Genomic DNA, 10,142 nt, shown 5'->3' on the forward strand with positions numbered 1-10,142 from the left:
CAATAGATTAGTGCTCTACCATTGAGCTACAAGGGACTAGTTATGTAGCTTAGGCTAGCCTGAAATTCACTAGTGGTCCAGGCTAGACTGGAGCTCCAGCTTGTCCAGGAGTATCTGGGTTACAGGTGTGTGCCACCATGTCCAGACGGAGTGCTGCCTATTATATGCTGTTGTCCCTGTTTGGATGTTAAAGTCTGAGGGAACCATCTGTGATCTCTCAGGAGCAGCAAGCAGAACACACATCCTGACCTATGGGTACCATATCCATCTCAGAGTACACCGCTATTATTTTTCTCACTACTGTGACAAAAACACCTGACACAGCAACATAAGGAAGGACAGGTCTATTGTGGCTCACATTGTGAAGGGACAGTCCACCATGCTGGAGGCAGTGTGCTGGCAAGAGCGTGAGGCAGCTGGCCACACTGCAACCACAGTCAGGAAGCAGAGAGCAGTGAGCACTGCTGCTTTCCATTCATTCCAGAGTCCAGCCAGTGGGCTGCTGCTGTGAACATTTATAGTAGATCTTCCTAACTCAATTAACTCAATCTAGAAGCCCCCTGCAATGATTCTAGAACCTGTCAAGTTGTCAAGGTTAGCTGCCACATACCCCTAAAATGGAGATTGCTTTGGGGTCTCTCCTGACTCCACATTGTGCTTTTAGTTCTTTGTGTATTTTTTAAAAACTTGTGTGTCTGTACAAATGTCTGCCACATGTGTGCAGCACTTGCACAAGTCAGAAGCAGGATGCCCTGGAGCTGGAGTTACAGGTACTGTGAACTGCCTAGCTTGATTGGGGGGGGGGACTGATCCCTGTTAGAGCACTGGGCACTCCTAACCACTGAGCCATCTCTCTGGCCCCAGCTCTCTGTATATTTTGCAGGAGAGAAATTCTGATATTTGCTGTCTTCTCCCAGAAGAGTTTGTGTTATGATTCCAGGTTTGAGGGAAAAACAGGGAAAGTCGTGTTTGGATGACGGAGAATTCAGGATCCAGAGGAGGAGGAGGAGGAGGAGTTGGAAAGTAAGATTGTTCAGCCAGCACAGGCCCTAGGGTTCAGTCACAGTGCCGGTGGGTGGGCAACAGCACACCACAAGAGAAACAAAGGAAGGGTAAAGTCTGTGTGTTTACAGGATGTCCACGGACTTGCTGACCCCAGTAACCCGCTGATGTGGATTATGCTAAAGACACACGTCTGCCTGTTTGGGTTCTCCAGTACATGCTGTGTTATGCCCCATTTTCCCATGGGTACCTGGGATTCGAACTCAGGTTCTCTTGCTTGTGCAGCAGGCACGTTACCCCTGGGCCATCTCTCCAGCTCCTCTTCTCTTATGTCTTGATTCACCAATTTAAGACTCTCTGTTGTCTCCTTACCATGGAAAAATGAGATATCAGGCAACAAAGATATCTCATATCCATTTTTACAGGTTTTCACTTCTTGTTCAAGAGCTGGTTTGAAAACCGTTCCCTCCACTTCTGTAGTGAGAATTCATTTTGGGGTACTGGCCTTAGGGTGTGGACATGATCCTTTATAAGGAAGAGGTGGGGTCTCACTCACTCTCTTGGGTGGTGGTCTGAGCATCCTGCATTGCAGCCTCTTGCACCTCCAGGGGCAGAAGATCTTAACCACTTATTCATCTCCCTAGCCCCTGGTTTTGGAGTTTTGAGCCAGAGTCTCTATTCTAGATAGCCTGGAACTTTCGGTGCAGCTGAGGATGGCTTCGAACTCCTGATCTTCAAAATTCCATCTCCTGAGGGTGTGGTGGTGTGTGCACCACCACACCAAGTTTCTCTGGCACTGGGGATCAAATCCAGGGCTTCATGCATGCAAAGCAAGCACTCCATCGATTGGGCTGCATCCCCAGCCCTCATCATTACAAGATGTAGGAAAGGTGGCTAGTGGCTCTGGTCCGAGTGTGTCTGCCAAGGATTCCTGTGTTGAAATTTACTACCCATTATAAAGTATTCAGAGGGTGGAAAATGAAGCCAAACAAATGATAAGAGGCAGGACTTTGGAGAGAGTAACTAAGGTTACTCAAGTAGAGCACCCATGGTTGAATCCTGAATGCTCTATAAGAAGCCTGGGATTAATGCCTATGTCTCTTGCCATATGGAACTTCACCTGCAAGAAGGCATTCACCAAGTGTGGGTTCATGTGCCATCAGACTTGTAGGCTAAATAAAACCCTTTTCTTTATAAAGTTATCTAGCTTTGAGAATTGTTTTTATAGTAACAACACTGACTAAGGATAAACTTCTTATTTGAGACAGTACCTCAAACTCACTTTGTCTCCAAAACTATGGTAGAACTTGTCCTCAATCTCCTGCCTCCACCTCCTGAGGGCTGGGATTATAGCAGTATGTCACCAACCTTGCTGTTCAGATTCCAGTGTCTTCAATTATTTTATTCTAAGTTTTAGTTGCAATGGCTCTCACAATATACTTCACTGGTTCCAAATGGGATATCCTCCTGCCTCAGTCTCATTAGGATTAGGCATTCCCAGCTCAAGAATAAATGCTTTTAGTTTAATATTTGAGCCTTTTAATTCACAGATTAAAAACCAGAAACCCAAATGGGAAGGACAGAAGGAGGTGAGGTAATCAATGGATACAGGAATCCTAAGATTTTCTGTGGGTTTAAGTTACTTGGAGAGAAGAGCTAGCTAGAATGGAAACTCGGGGCTTCAAGGCAGGTTGCTTCCCCAACAGTGCCTGGAATATCACGTACTACCTCACAGAGCCAGCTGTTATCACACAACACAGCCATGCCGTGTTTCAGAAAGAAAAAAAACAAAACAAAACAAAAAACCAAGACAGTTAAGTTTTGAATTGTGCATGGCTAACCATAAGAATGGCACTTTTTCCACGTGCTATGACAAATGTGGGGGCAAATGCAAGGTCCGAGCTGTCCCGGTTCAGTTTTCACACTGTAAGCCAAGCCACTGCCAGTCCCCCTTCCTTCCTGTCTTTGTTAGCCTGCCAGTCACCCCAGTGGGTTGAGTCCAAGTGCATGGGCACGCGGCCAGATTGTGACTAACACCTCCACCCCGGTGCACCGGACGATGTAGGGAAGGCAAATAGCACTGCTCTTAAAGAACCCTGCTAGACCAGTTCGCATCTGTACCTCTCACCCACAAATGCTTCTTTGTCTTGAAATCTAAGCACAGAGTGACTGAATGAGAGAAGGAAGAGAGGTGAACCCTGTGCTAGAGCATTTGGGCAGAGGTAACAATCTTAGCAAGATATCTAACATTTGTTTTCAGGTAGGTTCTCACACGGCCCAGGCTGGCCTCATATTATGTACCCAAGGATGACTTTGAATGTCTGATCCTCCTGCCCACACCTTTTGAGTGCTGGGATTGTATAGCACCCCAGCTCCTGACTTATAGGGTGCAGGCAATGCTAAGCAAGGTACTCTACCAACTGAGCCACATTTCCAGCCTACCCTGAACTTCTGATCCTCCTGTCTCCATACCTTGAGCGCTGGAATTAAAGGTGCAGAGCTGTACCAGGTTTTTACAGATGGGCTTTATTGTTTTTTATATAGTCCTAGCTGACCTAAAATTCACCGAGATCTGCCTTTGTCTGCTTCCCAAAGTGCTGGGATTAAAGGCTTGCCTGGCTAGCAATTTGGTGGGGGGGAGGGGACAGGAGGTATTCAAGACAGGGTTTCTCTGTATACCCCTGGCTGTCCTGGAACTCACTCTGTAGACCAGGCTGGCCTTGAACTCAGAGATTAGCCTGCATCTGTCACCCAAATTCTGGGATTAAAGGTGTGCACCACCACCACCTGGCCTGCGACGTGATGTTTTAAAAATTGAAAAAAAATCTGACCGTAGCATGATTGAAATATTTATGACTGTTACTTCTTGGTCTTCACCTGTAAAAATATACATGTAGTTGAACCCAGGGCAGAAGGACAATGAAAATGTAAATATAATAGTTATCTTAGTTAGGATTTCTATTGCTGCCAAGAGACACCATAACCACAGCAACTCTTTTTTTTTTTTTTTTTTTTTTTTTGGTTTTTCGAGACAGGGTTTCTCTGTGGCTTTGGAGGCTGTCCTGGAACTAGCTCTTGTAGACCAGGCTGGCCTCGAACTCACAGAGATCCGCCTGCCTCTGCCTCCCAAGTGCTGGGATTAAAGGCGTGTGCCACCAACGCCCGGCTCCACAGCAACTCTTATAAAGGAAAAACATTTAATTGGGGTGGCTTACATTTTCAAAGGCTTAGTCCATTTTCATTATGGCAGAACATGGTGGCAGGCAGGCAGAAGGCAACAGGAAGTGGACTGAGACATTGGGTGGAATCTTGAGCACATATGAGACCTCAAAGCCTGCCCCTAAAAGTGACACACTTCCTCCAACAAGACCACACCTACTCCAACAAAGTCCACACCTCTTAATAGTGCCACTCCCTTTGGGGGCTGTTTTCTTTCAAACCACCATAGTAGTCTTGGACTAGTAGGCTCATTTCCTTCCATTTAAAACATTCCTGTTACATATGACATATAAATAATATAAATACTTACACATTCCACATAATAATATACTACACATAGTTTAAATTTTGAGACCGGGACTTGTTACATTGCCCAGGTTAGCCTTAAATTACCAGGTTCAAGCAATCCTCCTGCCTCAGCCTGTTAAACTGCATTGCATTCTGGTTGTGTGTGCCCACTCATGCCACAGTGTGCATGTGGAGGTCAGACAACAACTTTCAGGAGTAGATTCTCTCCTACCATGCGGGTCCTGGGGATCAAATTAGTTTGTCAAGCCTGGCCACCAGTGCCTTTACCCACTGGGCCATCTCACTGGCCCACCTCAGTCTGCTGAGCAGTTGAGTCATATATATGCTTTATTAAATCATGAGACAGGGTTTCACTGTGTAACCCTGTAATTCACAATCATCCTCTCTACATTTCCAAGTCTTGTGGTAACTCCACACCCAGTCTGAAATTCCATGATATTGAGTGTGTGGCCCATGGGTTCTTTAGTAGTGTGCGCTACATGGTGACTATACTTGATCACCACGGCTCAGACACTGAAAATAAAGAAAAGGTTTCTGAACATGAACAACTTGACCTGGAAACTGTGCACGGCTCTGAGAATGGGAAGATGGAAAAAGAGAAGTCTATTGACATTTGCCAAGGTTTACAAGATTCATCTCCCTGTAAGCACACTCTGCCCCACACTATACACCAAGCCAAATCTCCAGCTCACATATTTGGGAGCGTGTCCTCGAATGGCCCAAGATCCCGCTGTCACCCAATGGCTGTCCTTCCCGCATCTCCAATCAGCATGCAGGCCTTTTATTTATTATTCATCTTTTTCTTAAATGGTGCTTTGGATGGAGTTTGGGGATGTGACCTACCAGAGACGTGCTGATCTCTGAGCCAGAGCCAGAGCCACAGCCCCTTACTGGGGGACTCTACACAGGTGTGCTGCTGTTGAACCACGACCCCAGTCCCGACTGGGGGATTCTAGCCTTTGAGCTGTAACTCGAACCCCTCATGGAGGTAGAGATTCTAGCCAAGTCCTCTACCACTGAGCCACACCCCAACCCCCTGAGGACCTTTCTAACATGAGCAGAAAAGGCCAGCTCTCTCATGGAACCCTTGGACTTGAACACATCAAACTAAAAGTGAATGCAAACCTCCCCTTATGAGGAGGAGGAGGTTGATACCACAGCTGTGCAGATAGCATCGTGGATTAGTGAAAGAGGAAGCTTTAAAGGGGAAGTCCACATAAACAAATTCCTCTAAGTGGCTTCAGAAAAGAAAAGCCTTCTGGGAAGAGTGATAAGGAAAAGTGGAAGAAACAGCCCAGTGCAGAAAAGACAATAACAGCAAATAGGGAAATTAGAAAAGCAACTTCTGGAATGCCCACACTGGAAGTTCCAGAGGGGAGTGTGTGTGTGTCTGTGTGTCTGTGTGTCTGTGTGTCTGTGTGTCTGTGTGTCTGTGTGTGTCTGTGTCTGTGTCTGTGTGTCTGTGTGCGCAGAGAACAACTTTGGGGAATCAGTTTTCTTCTTTTATCAAGTGGATCCTGAGGATAGAACTCAGGTCCTCACGCTGATGAGGAAGTTCCTTTACCTACTGAACTATCTTGCTGCCCTCTTCCAACCCTCCCCCCTTTTAGACAGGGTTTCTCTGTGTAGCCCTGGCATTCTGAAACTCACTCTGTAGACCAGGCTGGCCTCAAACTCACAGAGATCCACCTGCTTCTGCCTCCCGAATGCTGGGATTAAAGGCGTGCGCCACAACCTCCCAGCTCCTTTTTTTTTTTTTTTTTTTTTTTTTTTTTTTTTTGGTTCTACGAGACAGGGTTTCTCTGTATTGTTTTGGAGGCTATCGGTCCAGCCCAGCCTCGAACTCACAGAGATCCGCCTGCCTCTGCCTCCCGAGTGCTGGGATTAAAAGTGTGTGCCACCACCGCCCGGCTTTTATTTTTTTTCTTTTGGGTCAGAAGACTTTTACTCTATGGGAGGCCACACTGATACTAGGAAGTCCAGGTACCTGGAACTTCAGAGGCCACAACAGTATCCAAAATCCCAGAGGCCACACCAGTTCCCAGAATCCCAGAACTCCAGAGGCAATGTGAGCATCCAAAACCCCATAGGTCATGCAGGTCACCAAACCCCAACAGAGACACACTACTAGACCTGAAGACTCACTCACTGGTCACCAGAATTATAGGTCACTCAGGCCAGAACAGAGAGGAAATGGAAAGGGAGAAAAAAATCCATTCAACAAAGAAAACTCAGAAATTGGCACCCAAACTTATAACACAACCAACAACACCCAGGGAAATTTGGCACCACCAGAGCCCAGCTAGAAATAAAATATTTTAATGAGAAAATAACTAACAACAAATGGTGGTGATGATGTGGACAAAGGGGAAATCTTGTACATCTCTTGTGGAAACATAAGCAACATAAGCAAGTCCTTCACAGTGGAAATCAGCACAGAGAAGTCTCAAAAAACTAAAAGATCTACCAAACAACCCAGCTATACCTCTCCTGGGTATTTACACTAGAGGCTCTCTGTCAACACACCATAGAGATACCTGTACTCCAGTGTTGATTGCAGCTGGAACCAGGCTGGGTCTCCAAAGACAGAACAGTAAAGAAAATTGTGGTTTCTACACACAATAGAAGCTTTTCAGCCACAAAGCAGAATGAAGTCATGCTATTTTCTCAGGAAAATGGATATAACTGGAGATGATCACATTAAACCAATGAGGCCAGCCTTAGAAAGACAAAAGACCGCGTTTGTCTATTCGATGCTTCCTGGATACATAGAGATAAGTAACACCATATATGTTACATGACAGGAAAGCAGATGTGAAGCTGCCTAGGAGAACAAAAGGAACTAGGTAGGGAAGAGGGTTAAGAAGGGAGGACAGAGTAGGGAGGGAGATTTGCTCAACATACAATATAGTGTATGACAAAAAGCAATCTACAGATCCAATGCAATCCCCATCAAAATTCAAACACAATTCATTAAAGACCTTGAAAGAACAACACTCAACTTCACATGGAAAAACAAAAAATCCCAGGACAGCTAAACAATCCTGTACAATAAAGGAACTTCCAGATGTATCACAATCCCTGATTTCAAGCTCTACTATGGAGCTATAGTATTAAAAACCATATGGTATTGGCAAAAGAAGACAGGTGGATCAATGGAATCCAATCAGAGACCCTGATATCAGTATACACACCTATGGACACCTGATTTTTTGACAAAGAAGCCAAAATTATACAATGGAAAAAAAGAAAGTATCTACAACAAATGGTGCTGGCATAACTGGATGTCGACACGTAAAAGAATGCAAAAAGATCCATATGTATCACCATACACAAAACTCAAGTCCAAGTGGATCAAAGACAGTTACACTAAATCCAATAGAAGAGAAAGTTCAAAAGAACCTTGAATGCATTGGCACAGGAGACCACTTCCTGAATAGAAAGCGCCAGTAGCACAGACACTGAGAGCAAAATTAATAAATGGAACCTCCTGAAACTGAAAAGCTTCTGTAAGACAAAAGGCATGGTAAATAAGACAAAATGGCAGCCTACAGAAAGGGAAAAGATCTTCACCAACCCCATTTCTGACAGAGGGCTGATTTCCGAAATATACAAAGAGCTCAAGAAACTAGACCTCAAAAGAACAAATAATCCAATTTTTAAAAATGGGGTACAAGTCTAAACAGAATTCTTAACAGAAGAATTTTGAATGGTCAAGAGACATTTAAAGAATTGTTCGACATCCTTATCCATCAGGATAATGAAAATCAAAACAACTCTGAGATTCCATTTTACACCTGTCAGAATGGCTAAGATAAAAAACACTAATAACAGCTTATGCTGGTGAGATTGCAAACTTGCACAGCTGCTTTGGAAATCAGTATGGCTGTTTCTCAGAAATTTGGGAATCAATCTACCTCAAGACCCAGTGATATCACTCTTAGGCATGAAAAGGATACTCAATCATTCCACTAGAACATTTGCTCAACTATGTTCACAGCAGCTTTATTCATAATATCCAGAACCTGGAAACAACCTAGATGTCCCTCAACCAAAGAATGGATAAAGAAAATGTGGTACATTTGCACAATGGAGTATTACACAGGAAACAATGACGTCAGGAAATTTGAAGGAAAATGAATGGAACTAGAAAAAAAATCATCCTGACTGAGGTAACTCAGACCCAGAAAGACAAACATGGCATGTACTCACTCATAAGTGGATATTAGCTACAAAGGAGAACCATGCTACAATCCATAGCCACAAAGAGGCTAAATTACAAGGAGGGCCCAACGTGGAATGGGGGTGCATGGATTTCTCTGGGAAGGGGAAATAGAAGAGATCTCCTGGGTAGACTGGGGGTCTGCAGGGATGGGAACATGAGGGATTTGGTTGGGCAGCGTGGATGGAAAGGAAGAATAATGAAAAGAGATGTCTTGATGGGAGAGACAGCTTGGGGCTAGACAGAAATCTAATGCAAGGGAAATTCCCATGAGTCTACAAGGATGATCCCAGCTAAGACTTCTAGTACTAGTGGATAGGTAGCCTGAACTGACCCATCTCCTGTAATCAGATTAGTGACTACCTAATTGTCATCAGAGAGCCTTCCTCCAGTAACTGATGGAAGCAGATGCCGAGATCCACAGCCCAGCACTGGACTGAGCTCTGGGGATCTTGTTGAAGAGAGGGAGGAAGGATTGTACAAGCTGGGGAAATCAAGGGCATCACAAGGGAGCTCACAGAAACAACTAACCTGGGCTCATAGGATCTCACAGACTGACAGCTAGGGAGCCTGCATGGGACCAACCGAGGCCCTCTACATGTGTGTGACAGTTGGATAGCTTGATCTACCTTGTGGGACTCCTGGTGGCAGGAGCAAGGCCTGTTCTGGATGCTTTGGCTGGCTTTCAGGAACCCATTCCTCATACTGGGTTGCCTTGTCCTGCCTTAATACAAGGACAGGAGCTTAGTCCTACACCTCAACTTGAAACACCATGCTTGGTTGACACCCATGGGAGGCAGGCTGCTTTCTGAACAGAAACAAGAATAGTGGATTTGAGGGGAGGGGCGAGGAGGAGGTGGGGCGAGGAAATGAGAGGGAAAAAGGGGAAACTGCTGTCAGGATGTAAAATAAATGAACAAATTTAATAAAAAAGAAAACAAAAATATAGCATGTGAAAATATCCTGGTCCCATTGCCATGGTTCAGTGGTAAAGACATCTGTCCCCAAGCCTGATGACAGAAGTTTGATCCTGGATCCCACATTGTGGTAGGAAAAAAGTGATTCTCACAAGTTATCTTCCCACCTCCACTCAAGCACTGTGGCATACGTATACATACAGTAAGTGAATGCAACTTAAAAATTCCCTCATGTGATACAGTACTATGCATAATGAATATACACAATGAAGATTTTAATTTTAAAATGATCCTAATCTCTGATATTGTCACCTTGATGGGACCTAGAGTCACCGAGGAGAAATGTCCGGGTGTGTCTGAGAAATTTTTTCTCTACATTTTGTGTGCGTGCTATGCACGTGTATGGTCGCCCACACCTGGAGACCTGGAGAGAATGTAAAGGATCAGCCTCCGCTACTCTTCCAACCTACTCA

Source organism: Mesocricetus auratus, unplaced genomic scaffold (genome assembly GCF_017639785.1).
Source record: "Mesocricetus auratus isolate SY011 unplaced genomic scaffold, BCM_Maur_2.0 Super-Scaffold_100008, whole genome shotgun sequence".
In the NCBI taxonomy this organism is placed as follows: domain Eukaryota; kingdom Metazoa; phylum Chordata; class Mammalia; order Rodentia; family Cricetidae; genus Mesocricetus; species Mesocricetus auratus.